The sequence below is a fragment of the Eptesicus fuscus genome, chromosome 5, assembly GCF_027574615.1.
Source record: "Eptesicus fuscus isolate TK198812 chromosome 5, DD_ASM_mEF_20220401, whole genome shotgun sequence".
Lineage (NCBI taxonomy): Eukaryota > Metazoa > Chordata > Mammalia > Chiroptera > Vespertilionidae > Eptesicus > Eptesicus fuscus.
The window spans coordinates 78,755,539-78,776,670 of NC_072477.1; the positions used below are offsets into that span (position 1 = coordinate 78,755,539).

The window sequence follows — 21,132 nt, forward strand, 5'->3', positions numbered from 1 at the left end:
CAGCCTGGACGAACATTCAGAACAAAAGGAATAAACAGCAGACCCTCTGGTGCTGAATGCATGGTAATATGCTCAGATTTCTCTAATTCCCCAGTGGTAATTTCCACATCCATCAGACCAGAATTGGAGGACAAACTGTCCTAAGGAGATGAGGCAACTATGGATACATCAGCTCTTCTCAGAACTCAGTCGGTTATGATGTCCACAGGCTTCCACTTGCTGGTCCCAGGCTTTCTGTCCTCTCCCTCAGACTTCTGATCTAGATCAGAGGTTATTCGGCTAAAGCCAAGCTGAATCAGACAGCAGTCACCATACTGGGCCATCGCTCCATGCCAAAGAGAGAAGCCGCTGCTCTCAGGAAATGCTGAATGTGGTCACTAACCTGTCCCCCTGGGGCTCAGAGATAGAGCTCCCAACCCTTGGGAGTATACCCTTTGGAGTGCAGTTCCTCAGTTTTACTGGATGTCACTGTGCTTCTTTCACTATGAAAGTAAAAGCCATTATCTAAAAAAACAAAACAAAAATGAATTGCAGGAGCAAGCATTATGGATAGATGGAGTTTGTGTGAAGGCAGAGAATACATTTATTGAAGGAGTATGCATGCCAGTAAGTGGACCCACTAACTTTGAATTCTCAAACTGTTTGCATAATATTAATTTGATATCTAAACTTCAGTCTATGTTGAGTGAAATTTGGGGCAGAAGTCACCAATTTTGCATTGCAAGGTAATTTATGATAGTTTTAAAACTAAATTTAGCACTTATAACCAGGGGCCAAATATGTGAGTTCCTTAGATCAACAAAATACTAAAAAATATGACTTATATATTGGCTCCTCAAAAGCAATGCTTTGCCTTCTTTTAATGTACAAGTTCCAGTTCTGTTCAGTTTGTTACACCAATTTGACATAACTAAAGCTCACTTACTGATTTTACATATATGGTTTGCGTTTCTGTCTATATAATCAAGATAATACAGACTTACAGAGTCGTAAGATATTTATTCTTCATCCCTATCTTTCCTTTGGGCATCTTATCTTCTTAGCTACTTTACATAGATTCTTTTTCTAATTTCTTTTACCTCCGTAATAATAATTTATAACTCACCCTAATAGTTAAGACGTTTCATGATGATAAAAGCTCTTTTTAGGTTGTAATTAAAACCATTTGCATTTCACATCTTTTAAGGTCTTCTTATTCAAACATCACCTCCTGTGGACCCCCATGGGTCCTGCTGAGTTCTCCATGCTCCCTGTTAGACATGGAACCAGACCCAAATAGAACCATCTAAAAATGGCCAACACAATGCAGCAAGGTCACACTGAGCATTGGATTGGTTTGGATTCCTATTTGGGTATGCTAGTATTTTGTAAAACCATGATGCTGCAAGCTTATAGTCCTCTTATTTATCTATTGCAAATGTTTATAGACCCAATGTTTGGCCACATTTCAAAGAGATTAGAAAATAATAATTGACATTTTAAACTTATTTTTCTCTACAACCCATACCAATATTTTACATCCTATTATGTTCTTTCTGCCATTATTTCCGTATGGCAGGCAAAAGCCCATTTTAAGCTCCTTGGGGGAGAGAAGCTATTTCCCATCCTCACTAAAGAATTTAATACTGTACAGGCAAGGTTTCTGCCTCTATCCCCCTCTCCATCCCCTACTTGCATTCAAAGTATGTACAGTGAAGTATCTAGCAGAGTGCCTTGCATACAGCAAGAATCCATACTGAATATGTGTTGAATGAAGGCTATGGATATCCAGGGAATGCAGTTGTTGAAAATGGGAAATGTGGCATTGGAAATAAGGACACAAAATGGAAGACTTGGCATGAAGTCTGCCTGTGTAGGTGTAATTGGTAGTTTGCCATGGTTTGAATGATTGCCATGGAGAGGATGAGTATGTGCTATAGGTCTTGTTCTGTCAAGCTATACATCAGGAATGTACCAGATGACAATATGAGGGGTCCAAAGGTCATCAGGTCTCTCATAATGCAGTAACCAGCTAAATATTTACTACCTGCAGAAGCAAATGATAGTTTGTGGGTCATTGTACCATGCTGCTATTTTCCAGCCAAACCTCACCAGTGGATGATGCCCGGAGGGCTTATGTTAAGACCAGATCACATTTTCCAAATGTTAGGATCACTAATTCAGAAACTCTGATGTCTTCCCTTAACCTATATTCCAGTCCATTCAAATATAATGGTCCCGGCCAATAAACTCAGAATACTCACCTTGTTCCACTCATCAGAGGTAGAAAATTTGTAAGACTGCGCCTCTCTGGGACAAGTGAGATACCAGGCATTTTATCTACCTGAGGGTCTTTACGCATAATCTGGTATCTCTTTGTTTGATTAATGGCTAAAAGGATCAACCTCTTTATTATCTCTTCAGATCTCCTTATGGAGGGCTTTCTTGACCAGATACAAATTTGCACCAAATTTTCTCCATCCTACTCCACAGGCCAAAATCTCCACTGCCAATAGAGCCATTCCTTAACTAATCTTCGCTGAGCCTTCAGCTTAACTTAGAACCAAGGGCTGCTGGCACTTCTGTGAAGATGGAAAGCTCTCCAGGAACTATCAATGTTAAACAGAGAAACAGGGAAACGAAACTATGCCAACATCCTCACAAAGATTTACTTCTCCAAACTCAAATTTTAGTCTATCAACAAATCTACAGACTCCTACCCTCTCTCTAGTATAAACAGGAAGTCCAAGTGGGCCTCAGAGGATACTCATTTGTAAGTAAAACAAAAAGTAAAATATAAAAAGTATAAAAGACAAATGAATTTTGGCAAGTCAAGAATTACAAGTAAAGTGACAGGCCACAGTACCCAAGTGTTTATTTTTTAGTGAATATTTTCTTGGTTGCTGTGATTTCATACCTGTAATCACTGATCATATACGATGCTGGACATGCACATTTCAGACTTCCAAGGCACTTGTGACTCTGTGTAGCATACATCATGCAGCCACCACAAAACTATAAGCACCAGCAAACTGTGCCAATTCTAAGTGGACTCTGGGGAAATGACTGATACACATAAAGGACACGTTAGGGTCTGTTGTTACAAGGATAAAATTAATGCTTTTCTCGTGCACACTTCCTTTGCTAAGGACATTAATGTCATTGAGAGTTCCACAGGGTGAAGCCAGTGTCCACCCCAGATGTATTGCAAGGCTGCCCTCTCGATACTAGACCATTATCTCTAGGTCCTCACGTTTAGAAAGAAGTCTGTGCACATGGCTCTGAGTGCAAGTTCTCCCCATTGCTGTCAATCCTCTCATCACACGCAGAAGATGCTATCCTGATGGATAGATAAAACCATTTAGAAGACCTGATAATTTCAGTGTAAATTACACAACCTATTTTTAGAAAAACAAATGCTTAATTCTTTAAGTAATTATTGCAATGGATCATAAGTGTCCTTGGGTACTGAATGCTCGTCTGGTCCCCATCTATCCAGCCTCACTTTCTACTCCACCAGAGCCTTGGCACCACCAAAAAGGCCAGGTTCCTCCCAGGGCCTTCCACACATCGTAGCCCATCCTGTCTGCAGGGCTCTGCTCCATTGAATTCTCAGCCTGGGACGCCTTTAGGGCCACCTCCTGCAAATCTAAACTGTGCCTATCCTTCTCAGGCTAACTTCAGATCCTCCCTCTGCCAGCCTTGCCTAGGCAGTCTAGCCCACACTCTCTCCCCACAACATCTATGATATTTCTCTGTAACACTCATTTTAGAACTTTGCTGTACTAAATCTAATTTAGAAACACAAAGGAAATCACTGTTTGCAAGCAAATGATTTACCCTAAACTGCCAAGTTTTTAAAGTTTAATAGGTTAATCAGACATCTCACATAGAAGAATTTCCACAGATACATCTCCTAGAGCAAGAAAAACAAAGGAAAAAATAAACAAATGGGACTATATTAAACTAAAATGCTTCGGCACAGCAAAAGAAACCAGTATCAAACAGAAAAGGGAACCCACTGCATGATAGAATATTTTTGCCAACAATATATCTGATAAAGGGTTAGTATCCAAAATATACAAAGCACTCATACAACTCAACAAAAGGAAGACATACAACCCAATTAAAAAATGGGCAGAAGATCTAAAGAGACATTTCTACAGAGAGGATATATAAGAGGCCAAGAGACATATGAAGAGATGCTCAACATCACTAATTATCAGAGAGACGTAAATTAAAATGAAAATGAGGTACCACCTCACACCTGCCAGAATGGCTATCATCAATAAATCAACAAATAACAAGTGATGGTGAGGATGTGGAGTAAAAGGAACAGTAGTACGCTGGTGGGAATGCAGACTGGTGCAGCCACTGTGGAAAACAGTGTGGACTTTCCTCAAAAAACTAAAAATAGAACTGCCATTTGACCTAGTGATCCCACTGCTAGGAATATATCCTAAGACGCCTGAAACACCAATCAGAAAGAATGTATGCACCCCTATGTTCATAGCAGCACAATTTATAATAGCTAAGATTTGGAAACAGCCCAGGTGCCCACCAGCAGATAAATAGATACAAAATCTGTGGTACATTTACACAATAGAATACTATGCAGCTGTAAAAAAAGAAGGATCTCTTACCCTTTGAGACAGCATGGAGGGACCTGGAGAGTATTATGCTAAGCAAAATAAGCCAGTCAGAGAAAAACAAGTATCACATGATCTCACTCATATGTGGAATCTAATGAATAAACTGATGAACAAAACAGATCTAGAGACATGGAAACAAGCAACAGACTGACGTATTTCAGAAGGGGGATAACAGGAAGAGATAAAATAAAGAACTTATATGCATATATGCATAGCCCATGGACAAATATTAGTGAGGGGAGGACCTGTGGAGGGGGCAGAAGTGGGGTAGAGAGGGTCAAAGGGGAAAAAAGGGGGAACATTTGTAATACTGTCAACCATAAAATTAAGAGAAAGAAAGTTTAATAGGTTAAACCCTGTTTGTATATATTGTATCATTCTATTCATTTGCTCAGAAAGCATTTTCTCCCATAGTTAGTGCAAAGAGAAGTTTCAGCTAAGTTTTGAGGAATTCTCAAACATTCTCAATTCAGAACACATGAGGATCCCTCAAATAAAAAAAGCATTACCTGATAATATTGCAGTAGAGTCTTGTTGTTTATGAATTAGTTTTTTGGTACTCTAGGCAAAATTAGATAGAGTTCCTGCTTATTAAAGAGTTTTTAGGTTACACTTAGATGAAATAAGAATCAAGCAAGAAACGTAATTTATTTCTATGCTAGAGAGTTCAACAGGCCAGAAGAGCCAGGACAGTTTTCAGAGGAGGCAAGTTCTAAAGGAAGACTCAAAGAAAGAGAATAAACAGAATCTGCTGGAGAGAAGGAGGGCTACACACTTAGAGTCACTCTCTCAAGTATAAAATGAATTGTAAAAAGCCACATTTCCAGAGGGAAGAGAGTAAAGGTGGAAACAGCCACAATGTGACTGGTTCAGGTTTCTGATGAAATGGACAAAAGGGAACAGTGACTTCCATGTCTGGACTTGAGCCATCGTGGAGTCCCTGTAGAAGGAAGTCAGGAGAGGTCCCTGTCTTCTGCATAACACGTATGTTTTTCTCCTTTGTGCCGAACCACAGCCATGAACTTTCTCCCTTCTTCTGAGGAATCCTCTAGGAAGAGGTTCATTCTGCAGATGCATGTTCATCTCATACTTCCTTGATTGATGGGAACAATGAGGGTATGGGGGAAGAACTCCATAGACCACTGCACCAACCTCGAGGAGCTGGGATGCCTAATACTGATGTGCAGGTGCTGAAGACCTCCACTGTCAATTTTGCTGCATCATAAATAAGAAAGCACTCGTAGGATTGCAAACTCAATTTAACAATTACTGAGTACTCCAAAAAAGGCACTTTAAATCTTAAGTAATGGCAATTTTTAAGAGAGAGAGAGAGGAAGAGAAAGAGAGGGAGAGAACCTACTTTATCCTTGGGAAAGTGCTTGCTCCTTCTCTCCTCCTTTTGAGGGTACAAGGAAGATTTACTGGCCATAGTCTGAACTGAGGGGGCAGGCTGCAGGCTGTATATCAAAGCTGGAGTTGCCAAGAGGGATAGTCAATCTGATTCTGGTGTCCAGTGTTTATGCCCTGATGTCTGATGTGTGTTATAATGGAATACATTATACTACTGGCCTCCATTTCTGGTTCTCCACAGAGAGTTGTTTTAGGCATGTTCAAAAGGTGATTGTCAAAAACCCTTTGCTCCAGTTCCACCCACAGGTACATAGCACATTATGCCACAGGCTCCATCTCATCCATACCATCTTGGCCACCATGCTTAAAGGCTTTGGAGAAATACAGCTGGAACCCAAATTAGCCCTTAATGTAAATAAGTTCTGTTTACCACAATATAAGCTACGCAGAAAGCTAGTGTGCTTCTTGCATTGCCATGGGTGGAAGATCATCTTAATTGAAATAATAAAGTGAATTAAACGGCTATTCATTCAAATATAAGTAAAGAGTGGTTGACTGAGACGACAAAGTAAATTTATGTGAGAATACATAACACCTTTTCTTCTGGGAGTCTTAGATAGGTTGCTAAAGAGCCACAGTCAACCTGCTGTCTCCTGAGAGGGCGTAATGCCCCCTCCTGACAGCTTGTCAGAAGGAAATACTCATTAAAATGGTTCTCCAGTAGAGGCCAAGGTTTCTGGTCCTCACCTGTGCTGTCATGGACTGAAACAGCATTACAGGCCCAGGGTTTGACCTAGAAACCAAGTGATCCCCTCTGTGAAGGAAGCTGCTCTACATGGAAACGAACCTTGTATCATGAGCATTGGACTGTGGCTCACTGAATCGCAGTGGGGACTCTGAGGAAGAGAAGGCCTCCGGCAGAGAGAGAGCATTGGGGAGAGGGGGTGAGGGAGGATGCTCTGGTTCTTGTACCCACTCCACCTACCTGTCCATGGGCATTTTAGATATGTGCCTTCAACTATTTAGGTCTTCATTTCATCATTCCTAGGATGAAGCTAGACTAGAAGGATGCTATGAGCCCCTTCTAATTTTAACACCCTATGGCTCTATAGGTCACATACATACGTTCTGCACAATAGGATGCCCATTCTCTCAAGTCCAGACTTCTCACTCATGTAGTGAGGAACACACAGAGAAAGGCATCATGTCGATAAAAAAAAAAAAATTAAAGTCAATCTTTCCAAATAAAAACAGAAAATGTAAAATATCTATTTATTAACAAATGTCCAACACACAAAGGATATCTTCAATTTCTTCTACCTAGTCATTTTTCTAGACTCACCTGAAATTCTTAAGATTGTCAGCCTGCCGTTTCCCTCTGCACGGCTGATGAACTGTGGGGGTGAGGGGTGGCCAGGGGAGGTCTCTTGGCAGGAAGGGAGTTTCATAGTATGAGAAAAATATTCTGTTGGGAGTGGCAAAATGTCATGCTCATAACTTTCCTAAATTTCCCCAGAGGAAATTGTAGCTGAATATGAGATGTTTATGTAAATGTTCTCCTTTGCTTAAGAAGAATTTCAACTGCTAACACTTGGATCATAAAGCAGTGGGGCTATTCCATTCTTCGGGACAAATCCGAAGGCACAAATAACGTTCAGTCGATGCACATTTACTGTGTGCACACTGAAGGAGAAGTGCTGCCCAAGGGGTGAGGGTGGAGGACAGGGAGATGAGATGAGAGGTGGAAATAAGGACAAGGTGATCCAAGTACAGCCCTACTCCTCAGCCAGATTGCCTCTCAGAAAAGAAAGGACAAGTCACTAAGTGCTAAAATACAAGGCAGGACATGATAAATACCATGCCGCTTATTTCTTACCACCAGCAAGCATATAATTAGGCATCTGAAAGAGGGAAAAACACATACTAAGTGACGTGGGGGAGTGGGGTGACGGGGGGGGGAGGGGGAGTTTGGGTGCATGAAGGACAGCTTCTTTATGAAAGAAGTATTGTCTGAGCTATAGCCAGAAGGATGGATAGGGCCCAGAAGGATCAAGAAAAGAGAAGCAAAGCAGATATGATTTACCCGCCAAACCATCCTTGTGCCTCCATAACTAAAAGGGTGGGCCCTACTGACTGGGAAGAGCTACTTTGCAAGAATAGAAATGAGACCACCCAGAGAGCAGCTGATTTCTTTTAGATTACCTTGACCTGGGATGAGTCATAAGACAACCATTTCCTGTCCAAGAATCCTGGATACTTCTCTATGCTCAAACTCAATGTTTAGGAAGTAATCTTGTTAAAATACATATTTATATTCAAAAGCAGAGCTCCAAGCTTCCTGGTCTTGCTTCCTGACCTCAGCATAAAGGCACTATTATTTTCTAGAAAAGGAAATTATTCCAGTGCCCCGGCTCAGGCTCCAATGACTCCTGTTTGCCCTCAATTCTCTTCCTCTTCTTGAAAGGACAACCACGGTTATAACTTAACACTAGTTCAGGACAGCACACACAGTTTGATGTAGCAGCAGCAATGTGGGAACAATGTTCCTGAGTGAGAACACTATTTTTTGAGAACACTTAAAATCTTGCTTCCTTTGAGATCTGTCATTCATTAACAATTCAGCTGCAAGGGCGAGGTTCATCTCATTTAAAAATGTAAGTCAAGAGCCTAAAATTGGTAATTGGGCATTTAATTGGGTCTGTGAAGGCACTTACTGGATTTTAACAGCTTCAACAGGTAATGTTTAAGAACATTAAAAATGAGAGCAATGATGAATCGGATGCAAATGGAAAGTGAATGAATTTTGGCAGTATAATTTAACACACAGCTAAATTTGAGCTGAAAATGTTGAGCTTGGTTGGTTTTCTTAAATTTTCTTCTATGTCAGGGGTTATCAAAACATATTACCTTTTTATGCTTGGCTTCCCCTCACACAAAACTCCAGCTTAAAAGTGTTCAATTCAATTTAGCAGGTATGTATTTGGCCTAATATGCAATCGGTACTGCTTAAGCTTATAGGAAATACCAAGAAGTTTGAACTCTATAAACACGACATGGTTAAACAGCCAAGAGCAGAACCTGACCACTCACCAGGGCATCCAGGGATAGTCAGCAAGCCGTCTGTCAATCGAACGAAATGGCCTTTATATAGTAATCTTTAACCAGCACCTCAAAGCCATTTATAACAATTGCCAGTGCCTGTTGACTCCTTATTCATTTCTAAATTCTATTTTACTTACTTTAAAGCAGGCAATAACATTCATGTGATTCAAAAGTAATATAATGAAACATCTTACTCCCACTGTGTCCATCTACTCCATTCTTTCTCTCTTCTTGTCTGACTCAAATTCACCAATTGCTTTCTTGTTAGGAGGTAGATTTGATATCTGTTTGAGTAGATTATGTGAGCAATATAAAGTAATAGAGGAGCTATTATGCCTATACCCATTCTTACTGAAATGAAACTGTGATGAAAAGAGAATGATTATAAAAGTACAAACACCTAAAGTTCTCATTATACTGTTTGACCAGACCCATCACATGCCTCAATGTTTATAATGATAAACCTGAGAAAGAATATTGGGAGTCTATGAAAGGATAAAAGTATGTGAACTCTAAAAAAAGAAAACAAACAATAAAAAATGAATAGCCAAGTAAATTTCCACCACAGGAGTCATGCTACTAAAGTAGGTTAGAAAAGCGGTTCTTTTTTGTGAAAAAGAAGAAAATTTCTATCTATTCAAGTCATCATCCCTATGAAATAATTAGGAATTAACAATTATGTAGAAAATATGTAGGGTTGGTTTTGTTATGGCCATTTGTATTTTCTCTATAGTCTTTCATATAATGTGAATAGAATTCCCCCTTCTTAAAAAAGAAAAGAACAGAGAAGAGTAAATGTACCCTAATGCTTTTCTTGTAATACATTTTGATATGGGAGTAAATACTTAGTATCAAGATATTGATCACAAAAAAATCTGCCTTCTTCCTTGTCTATACCAGGCTGGCTTTTGGCTGTAGATCAATATTTCTTTTCATTCTCATTCCAAGATCTCATTTGGGACACTTTCACTTACTTGCCTTCATCAAAGATAACTGACTCCCGGGGTTTGCTTGATGGCAATTCTATTATAGTCCTAAACCAATTATTTTAAGAAGAGATGAGGAAAAAAGGAGGGGAACTGTACAAACTTGACAGAATCCATTTTCTTCCTCTTTTTAAAATGTTTCTTGCTTCTCCATATAGCTTTTCTTCCCCTGAGCTCCAGGCCCTCTTTTTATAAAAGAGAAACAGGATCTCAGTTGGCAAGCCATCCCCAGTGAACAATAAAAAGCCCAGCAGAGATAATGATTCCCTAACAATTGTAGGGCAGCTCCTAGGGGGCTATGGAGGGAGCGACCTCCCATAGCGGGTATCTGGCTGCCCTGCTCCCAGACACTTACAGGGGCAACATTTGTATGATTTGCTTCTTGTTCCTTTTTGTCTTCTTGGTGGGCCCTCTCTCTCATCATCCATTAAATAGTGACTGTTTCTACCCCTAGGCTTGACAGCCATGTACTCTGAGAAGGGTCTGGCTGCACTTGTAAGAAATGACGTTACTGAACAGACGTTCATCTTCTCAATGTATTTCAAGTTGTCTAGTGCTAAAGGGTACTGGGAGAACATTCTAAAAAAACACACTTCCTACTTCACTATATTGTTTAGAATATTCCCCAGGGAAACCAGTGGAAAGCCTCCTGCGCTGGGCTCCCACTAGGAACTTGCTTCTGACACAGGAAAACCAAACCAAACAAAACAACACAGTATCTAAAAACACGATCAAAGATTTAGAAAATTTCCCAGAGAACACAAAACCTATTACTAACCCCTCAGGGGTACAATAATACTTGGTTCACTTCCACACAGTTATTCTCCCACAGGTAAGATGGGGACTTTTCCCATCAAAGCCATTGTGTTCAATGGGTGTAGAGAAGGAGAAGTTCTGAAGGGCATAGCTGGGGATGTACAAGAAGTACTAGGACCCGGTCCCTAGTGGTGAGACCTGCAGTTTAGATGTGTGACTCGTGGCTCCCTGCTATCTGGGAATTGGGAATTGGGGCTCTGTATATGAAAATGAGAGGTAAAGGCAGACATGAGAGCAAAAATCTGGAAACAGTCCCATTCCTATTAAAAAGTAGGTTTTAAAAATGACCAAATACATAAAAGTGGGCCATGTATAGATCAATGGCGAGATTGTGTCATGAACCAACAGTTATAATAAACCTAATTCTGTTCACTCACTCCCAAAAAGAAGAGAGGGAGGAGTAGAAATGGCTAGCGGGCAGAGAAGAAGACTTAACAGAGCAGAATGCGAGCAGCTCCAATTTCTGAAAGGTTAGACGAGTCACATTTCATAAGCTGTTCCACATTCATACACCGAAAGGGTGTTTTCTCATTGCTTTGAGAATCCAAAAACCAAGGATACTGTTTAGATACTATTCTATGGTTTTGAGACCATTGTCCTCACACTCCTCTCCCTTTCCTACCAACCACCTATATCTGCCTCCCCACACACCTGACTTTGCAGGTGAGGTTACCCTCAGAGCGCTGTGCAGATATTTTTCCTTCTGAATTTTTCTGCAAATCTGACCAGAACAAGACAAAAGATTGGGCACTCTAGGGGAAAGGCTAAGGCTGAATCCAGTGTGTGTGTGTGTGTGTGTGTGTGTGTGTGTGTGTGTGATTAACTCAACAGTAAAACTGAGAGGCAGCTCTCACTACACCTTCTTTGGAACTCCTTGACTTCCTGAAACTCCCTCATTTTCTGTCAGCCGTAGTGGGAGGCCAGAGCTCCAGCCAGCAGATACAATTGACATTGGAACACTCCTCAAGTCAGGGCAGGAGAGCAAATCCCTGTGTGGGGAGCAGACTTCGGGAAAAAACTCAAGTCAACAGTTGAGCCTCCAACCAAAACATCACGAAAAGGCATCTAAACTTTATAGCAGGAAAATGCTTGGAAAAGAAAAAGTTAAGCATGACAAGTCTAAGTAAAACAACAGAGATGACATTCACAAATTTCACATACCTGAATATAGAAACACAACTTACTACTGCTGTCCATTTATAGCCACCCGTGACATGGTGGCATCTGGGCTCTACTGGAATTACCTAAGCTCCTTGAAGGCAGGGGGACAGACTGGGAAATCACTTGACATGGATGCGGTAACACTAACATGGATGCAGTTCTAAAAGCTGATAACCTGGGCTGGCACCTGTGGGCAGGACAATTGTAAAGTCAGGAGCAGGCACAGTTCTGGTCTTCACCCTGGAATGCAGCTACCAAATGGGTAGGAAAGAGAAACTGTGCCTACAGGGCCAGTGGTTGGCTGGAGGGACCATGCACAATGTAGACAGGAGAGTATCTCTCTATTCACGGAAAGATTCATTCCAATTTGTCCAAAATTGGTTGCTAGTGGCCTACAGACTAAAAGGTGCAAATGAGGTGTTAGTTCTCTCCTCTCCATACCTTATCAGGGTCCACCCCTCACTATTTGTCACATCTGAATCTACCTCAAGAGATTCCTACCCAAAGCAGCCACTGCCCATCAGTGCCCGGTGTTCTCCCCTCTTCTGGGTGATTGAGCATAAGGGTGGGGGAGTGGGAGAGTTTCCATATAAAGTGACCCTGGACCCAATCTAACTAACCTTGAGAAGCCTAAACCTCTTGCCTTTGCCTCCTCCTCAGACTCATAGAAGGAAACGAGGACCCCCAACCACAGACCTGCCCCACCTGTCTGTAGAGCTCTACTTGCCCAGCCTGCACTGACCTGTAATTACTCAGCTCTCCTTCACATGCCTCAATGGGGCTTTATTTATTTAGTCATTCTCTTCCAGTTCCCTACACCACCCATAGCTGTTCTCAGTAAAACTTCAAAAATAAACAGGTAAATAAATACAAACCTGACTTCAGGTTTTCCTCAATTTCCCACCTACCTAGTTCTAGCCCACCACCTCTCCACTATAAATTAGCTTTTCAGAGAATCCCTCATATAAAATCAGCTCCACTTGGTATATATAATTCAAATTTACATTCCAAAAATCGATCAACATTTTTGAAACTTTGCATATTTTTGAGTGTGAAATACCATTTCTAAAAAGTGCTCCCTAAGGAAATAATAGTGAATGTGAACAAAGTTTTAATTACATGGCTAAGTGATGGCATTGTTTATAATAATGAAACATGGGTAATAACATCAATTTCCAATAAGAAGAAATTGGTGAAATACATTCTGGCATATTTTCATATAATAGAATACTATGCAATAATTATAATTCTATAACATATTTAATGGGATGGGAAGATGTTCATTAGAAAAGGAAGCTGTATGTATATTATGTCTCAATTATAAAATCACACATATTTAACTAAACATGAAAGTATATAAAATACAGTATTCTTCTGAGTGTTAGAACAAGATAATTTTTTGTTGTTGTTGTTAATCCTCATCTGAGCATATTTTTTCCATTGATTTTTTTTTTTTTTTTTGAGAGAGAGAGAGAGAAAGGGAGGGAGCAGGAGGGAAAAGAAGAGGGGAGAAGGGAGAGGGGAGAGGGGAGAAGGGAGAGGGGAGAGGAGACTGGCTTCCTCCCAATTTTCCCTAACCAACTGGGGATCAAACCTGCAACTAAGGTACGTGCCCTTGAACAGGAATCAAACCATGAACCTTTGGTGTGGTGCTCTAACCATTGAACGATACTGTCCAGGGCAAAACAAAATAATTTTTAAAACTTAGAGAGGGAAAGAGAGACAAACATTGATGTGAGAGAGAAACATGATCGGTTCCCTCCCCAACCTGCCCTGACCTGGGATCCAATCCGAAACCTTTTTGGTGTGTGGGATGATGCTCCAACCAACTGAGCCACCCAATCAGGGCCCCATGGTGACTACTTTTAAAGGCTGCGATGAGATATTTTTTAAACTCCCAAAACATTCAGTTTATTATAGAGAAATGATCCACTGCGATTGCTGGCCTGGAATCAGTGAAGTCTCCATCATGCTGTTTTGGTTCCAGAGTTGACTCACTGACCAGTTATTTGTTCTTCCTTAGTGTCTAAATGCCCCTGGGATCCTTCTGCAAAACCTTATGGAAATGTCAGCCTATTCTCCTCAAGATGAATGCCTTTTAAAAATATTTTGAATTGGAACTTTCCCACAACACAAGCTCTTAAATAATTGGCAAATAAAAGAACAAAACAACAGGTTATGTTTTTAAAGGGGGGAAACAACTAACACAAAAGCAAAAATCTTATTTTATTAAAGGCTCTCTTCTTCTCTGTGAGAAATAGTCATAGTCAAATGGCAGTTCCATTTTTAATTTTTGGAGGAAACTCCACACTGTTCTCCACAGTGGCTGTACCAGTCTGCATTCCCACCAGCAGTGAATGAGGATCCCTTTTCCTCCACATCCTCACCAGCACTTGTTGTATGTTGATTTGTTGATGGTACCCATTCGGGCAGGTGTGAGGTAGTACTTCATTGTCGTTTTAATTTGCATCTCTCTGATGATTAATGACTTTGAGCATTTTTTCCTTTGTCTCTTGGCCATTTGTATGTCTTCTTTGGCTGAAGAGCCTATTTAGGTCTTCTGTCCATTTTTTAATTAGATTGTTTGTCTTCCTTTTGTTGAGTTGTATGAGTACTTTATAGTTTTTTGAAATTAACCCCTTATCAGATGTATCATTGGCAATAATGTTCTCCCATTCAATGGGTTTCCTTTTCATTATGAAGCTGGTTTCTTTTGCTGTGCAGAAACTTTTTAGTTTGATGTAGTCCCATTTGTTTATTTTTTCCTTTATTTCTCTTGCCCTAAGTGTTGCATTGGTGAAAATTCTACTACATAAGATATCTGATATTTTGCTGCCTCTGTTTTTTTTATGGTTTTACCACTTACATTTAAATCTTTTATTCATTTTGAGTTTAATCTTGTGTATGTTGTAAGTTGGTGGTCTAGTTTAATTTTTTTTTTTTTTTGCACGTACCTGTCCAATTGGTGTAGCTACTATGGAAAACAGTGTGAAGTTTCCTCAAAAATTTAAAAATGGAACTGCCATTTGACCAGTGATCCCACTTTTAGGAATATATCTTAATAATCCCAAAACATCAGTCAGAAAGAACATATGCACCCCTATGTTTATAGCAACATTATTTATAATAGCTAAGATCTGGAAACAGCCCAAGTGCCCATCAGTATATAAGTAGATAAAAAATCTGTGGTACATTTACACAATGGAATACTTACCCCTTGAGAAAGCATGGAGAGACCTGGAGGGCATTATGGAAAGTGAAATAAGCCAGTCAGAGAAAAAGAAGTATGCATCAGCCACATATATTCTGTGGAGTAAGGTTGGTTATAGACTTAGCTAGTTCTTGAAAGGCATACTAGAAAAAACACACCCTAATGTCAAAACATGTCTTCAAACATAATTTTAAAAAATTCTGATTACAACGATCTGAAGGAACATCTGCAAACAGCTCCTGATTTCCACCTTCCACTTAGCATGGATATTCAGGAACAGAAGGTACCAGTATCTCCACTTCTGAATCAGCAAATTTTTATTTTAAATTTCAGTGTCACACTGAAGGAACCCTATTTTGTCTTATTTCCCAAAAGATGGTGATCTTCGTATAGCTCTCTTTTCCAAAAGCAATAAAAAACAAGTTTTCTTATCCGAGCCGAGAGTCCGTAACAGATAGCACTGCTGATGTGGCATCTCAAAGACTACACCCCTCTGCCTTTCCCCCTGACATCCACGGAGAATGCCTTGGCATCAGAGGAGTTCTCCTGGCAAATCAATCCTCAATGCCAACTTTCCAAAAATATGCATGTACTCAGTAAAGCATGCAGACTGTAATACTATCTACAGGTGCTCCATTTTCATATTTTTGTCCCATGAAATATTGAATTTTAAAGCTCCTTACTGTGCCTTGATGTGTTTTTTTGACTTTGTGTCTAAAGTCACACAAGAAACACATATTTTTAAAGTCCTGCAGGGAAAAGACATAAGGAATCATGCTTCTAAAATTTTGTCAGAAAACACAATGAAAGAAATTGCCTTCCTAGATTTTCCAAGAGTGACTTCACTGCTTTCCCTGTCAGGGATATGCTTTGGCCCAGTCATGGAAAAATCAAGAACTAGTAACAATGTGTCTGTTTGGGAGGAAAAGTGTTAAGTCTTTATCCTGGTTGCTCAGGGCACAATAAAACTTAGTGTAGTATCCCTGTATACCTGAAAATGTAGAGGACGAGTTTCTGTGATATTTGTTTCCTTACTTTGCTGCAAAAGCATCGCTTTTAAAAACACACAACTGATATCTTTGAATTGAGAGGTTTTCTGAGCTGTTTGTCACCTCTGCCAGATGCTGCTGAAAAAAGGCTAGTCTTTCTACTCTGGTGAGGCTTTCTGCCTTCAAAGTAGTAATTGTTTTCTATACTCAAGATTTGGAGTATCTGAAGGCCACAGGGCCAACTGCTAAGACTGGGCAGGGGTTGCCACAGGAGAGGCACCTCAGGACCCTGAGAATGCTAGCAATGGCCAGGCCTTAGCGACCATTGCTCCCAGCCCCCTACCTGCACAGGGGTTGGGGTTGAAAACCGAGGACCAGAGAACGGAGGACCTGCCCAGCTCTGCTTCTCCTGGTTTCTCTACTAGAAAGAGCAATTTGCTCTCCGCTATTAGCTCAAGGTTTGCCTTTGCCCCGAATTCCTCCCTATTCATTCTTTTTGGTCCAACCCCATCTGCTCTACATATCTTTGACCTCTAAGTATTTTTTAGATTGAAAAGGACCCTAAAAACACTGGCTATGTGAATCCCCTCTATGACATACATGCACCTGAACTTAGTGACAGGAGATTTACTATGGATGCCCATCGATTCCATGTACAGAAATATATGCACATGTTTCTCAAGGTCCAGATAATAAATCAGGCTTGCCTTTCACTATCCTTAGATATTTGAATTTAGTATTCCCAAATCTGCTCTTATTCAGGGTAAATATGCCTGGGTGTTTTCCCTGTGGTCACACACTGCCTTGTCTCCTTACTCATTTGCTCTGATCTCAGATCTCCTCGGCTGGACTAGGACAGTCTGACACATTTTTTGGTATATAACTTCCCGAGTCTTCTACCTGCTCCAAATGATTAGAGTTCATAAAAGATAAGGGAAGCATTATCTGTTTTTGATAGTTTACTTTTTGATACAATCCTTAATCGGTACCAGTTTTTTAAATACAGCACAGTGGTGAAAAGCGTGTAGCTTTGGAGTTAAACAGATCCAGCTCCAATTCCCTGACTTGCCATTTCTTATCTGTATGACTTTGCTTAAGATACTTAATCTCCAACATATATTAAGTATTCAATAAATGTTGGTTAACATAATAATCATTTCTGGGATTCGATATCTAGACCTCATCAAAAATTCAGATTAGAAGTTCTCAATATTTTACTCAGGGATCTTGGTGGTATTAATTTGCCCTGTCAAATACCAACAATTCAGTTCACCTTCATGATTTGGTATGTAACTTTAAATATTTATGTGTTGTCCAGCATTTTGAGTAGCCTGAACTTGCATCCGATTTTCAGAGTAAGACTAACACCAACCTACATCACTTTACTATTGTGCAACATGCATCTTAGCTAACCCAGAGTGTTAAAAAATTACCAATAAAACAACTGAGAAGGACTTGTTTCAGGAAATGGAACTAGTTGGTATATAAGTCTGGATTAAAATGCAAGTACCCCGACTCCTAGAAATACCTAGCTGTTTCTTAAATCCAAACAGGTCCTGAAGCTGTCTTGTCTATTACCTGAACCCTCCACAAAGAGGTGGCCAAACACGTACAATGAAAACATGAGGACTTTCATCTAGTTTCTGTCCCGTCCTAAGCAATGTCAGGGCTCAAAGCATAAATATGAACACATTTTGGCAGAAATGTTATTTTCCTTCCACAAATTTATGAGCACTTGATAGTCAAGGCCTCAATGAAAAACCCTCTAAGCTATTATGCTAAATATACCCTTTTCTACCCTTTTGTGCTTTGTTGTAAAATGCTGAACTTGTTAATTTATTGTCAAAAGAAACTAAGAAATTGCAAAGAAACACTGAACAGTATACTTAGGACACCTTGCCACTATTAAATTTATTGTCCATGGTTCAACTTTAATCTCTCTTTTCATAGCAAAAATGAAAAGGTTTATGCTTTAGAGGAAATCACTGTCCTCATCTGGATTAGCCCTCCCTCCTAATATCTATATTTGGATTCAAGTCAGTGGTCTGAAACATTAATGGGCTTTCCATTGAGCCACTACCCTTTTTCTCTTTTTTGTTTTGCAAACAGGGCTTATTAAATCTTTGCTGTAGGCACCAAGAATGAAGAACAGTGAGAATGTGCTGATGTGAAAGATTTCACCAAAGTCAAGCAAATCATTTCTGATTTGCCACAACTCCCCAGCAGTAAATGCCCAAAAAAACCCATGTCATCTGGATGGAAAATATAAATTCCCATCACATAAAACACAATAAAGAAAACAAAAAAAAATTCACTCTTCTCTTATACTAGGGGTTTAAAGCAGAGAGTTGACTATAGATGCTTCCCATTAAGTATATTAAAATCATTGTAAAGAACAAATTTTGGTACAAGTACAGCTTGAAGCACATGCTACTAGCAATGAAAGAAAGAAATAGGTGTGTATTTTAGGACACATAGCATTTCTTTCTTTTAGCTACTCTCCATCTATCTTAAGCTTACACACACACACACACACACACACACACACACACACAATATTTAATAACATATACTTTAAAGACACACACAATTAAGTTTAATGACTAATCAATGGAAAATATGTAAAGCAAAATTCAATACCCTTTTATTCCTCACAAGACACAGAAAAGTTAACCAACTCCCAAGTCAAAACCATGAACTACACACATATCTTTACTTGCAGTCTCTCTTAACCTGACTAAAATGACAGGGGACTTTGTTTTAAAGGCATAAACCTACAAAGGAACAGACAATGGAAGAGAGTGCACATTAAGAAAACTTTGTAAGCTAGAGATCACATGGATAGGTGGTCAGTGACCCAGGAAGGCTCCCAAAAGCTAAAACCCACACTGGAAAAGCTAAAAAACAACACAGGTCATAATAGAGAACCTCTCAAAAGCTAAGGATTTTACGGCACCATGTAACTTTGAGATGGAGATGAAGTAGAGCTGAAATGGAAAGAATGGTTGAAGGTCTGTTCCAGAAGCATTTAGATGCCTCACCTTCTTCTATGCTTCTAAACATGGCACCTGACTTCTCAAACCCTTTTGGTACCAGACACCTCCTACGGTGGGGCAACATACTAAAAACAGCTGCTGTTGCATTTTTCTTCAGAGAGAACATTCACGTGCTTATACTTTGTATGTGACCCCCATTTCTCTTTTCATACTCAGCTCCCAGAAGCCTGGCCGCCAGACCTTATTTTACAGACAGAAGACTGGAAAATCCTTCTTTGGAGACTCATACCTAGACAAGAAGAAAACCACAAGGATGCTGACATCTGGAGTTCCCCAAATGAAATAGCATAGCCAGAATAATACCCAGTAGCATGCTCAGGGCTTCTAATTGGCTTTTAAGGTCCTAGTTGTAATATGAGCAGACAACCAAGGACCACTGAGCCAAGTCACCAGTATGAAGTTAGAGACCCAGACAGACAGTCAAAAGTAACTTAGAGGAAGCTATGGGACTATGCAAGAAGAAGAAAACTTAAAAAAAAAATCTATCAGAAAAATAACAAAAGATGATATATTGATAAAACAAGGGCAGGATGCTATAAGATAGGAATATTCAGAGAAGAAACATATACTTAGATATTATATATGTATGTATATGTGAATTTAAAAAACTCAATTATAGAGTTAAAAACTAAAGTTGAAAAAATCTACTCCCCTCCCGAAAACAGAATTGGAAGACAGAAAAAAAAAATTAGAGAAACAAATTCAGGAATATCATACTGATCATGGTTCTTTCCAAGGAACAAAATCCATGCTAGATAGTTTCAGCAGAAATTACTTCTTACAAAACATTAAATAATGCTATTAGTGGAAGGACTAAGTAAATAGATTTGGGATGAACTTTCAGTACAACTCCTGAATCATACCAGAGAACTAAGCCCCAAAGGGTGCTTCTACCACTTGTAACATCAGGAGACTGCTTCCTGTAGTGGCAGACTGCCACATACAGCTGCCAAATCTAGAAGCATGTCATTTTGCCAAGACCAGAGGGTCACAGCTATTGCTATTGGCTCAAAGCCAGAGTGTACCTGCAACAATCCATATGAGCAAAATGGATGGCAAACAGCTTGCTTCTTGACCCTAACCAAACACTGGAATGCCTGCTTATGTTGTCACAGGATCAGGGTAAAAAGCATCTATGATCATGATTGACAACATAATAAGAAGTACAACTAAATCTAAATTACAACAAGAACACTAGCTTCAAAGGAATCTAGGAAATACAATATTTAGCATTTTAGTCTCTGTAGTACCCAAAAGTAAAGTAGATGGAAATTGGAAAGGATGTGAGATAATTCACCATATCTATCACAAGGTTCTCAACAAGTGAATAACAAAGTTTCAGAAAGAAAAAAGAGAGGGAAAAAGAGATGATTAAAAACAAAACAAAACATGGGGTTGATACAGGAGGGGTCATGCAAAAATAATTCAAGAAAATTTTTTAAAGAAATAAATTTCAACACTGAGTCCAAGTATAATAAATGAAAAGAGACCACACAGAGATAGATTACTGTGAAATTTCACAACACTAGTGGCTAAAAGAAGATCTTATAAGCTTTCAGAAAGGCAGAAAATATTGCAGAAGAACCCAAATACCTAAAAAAATACCTTCTGGAAGATATCAAGGGAAAGATGGACAGCAATACAATCTTGGTAGGGGACTTTAATACTCCATTGACATCACTGGATAAATACTCTAGACAAAAAATCAACAAAGAAACAGCAATGCGAAATGACTACTAGATCAGATGGACTTAATTGACATCTTCAGAACATTTCACCCCAAAGCTATGGAATATGTATTCTTCTCAAGTGCACATGGGCTATTTTCAA

The 21,132-nt window shown here is 39.6% G+C and overlaps 1 protein-coding gene across 4 annotated transcripts in view; it reads right to left on the reverse strand.

Annotated features, from left to right (window-relative positions):
- The window catches only part of STXBP6 (syntaxin binding protein 6), a 266,151-nt gene that overhangs the window by 72,802 nt on the left and 172,217 nt on the right, over positions 1-21,132 (reverse strand). The gene's annotated exons all lie outside the window — the stretch shown is intronic.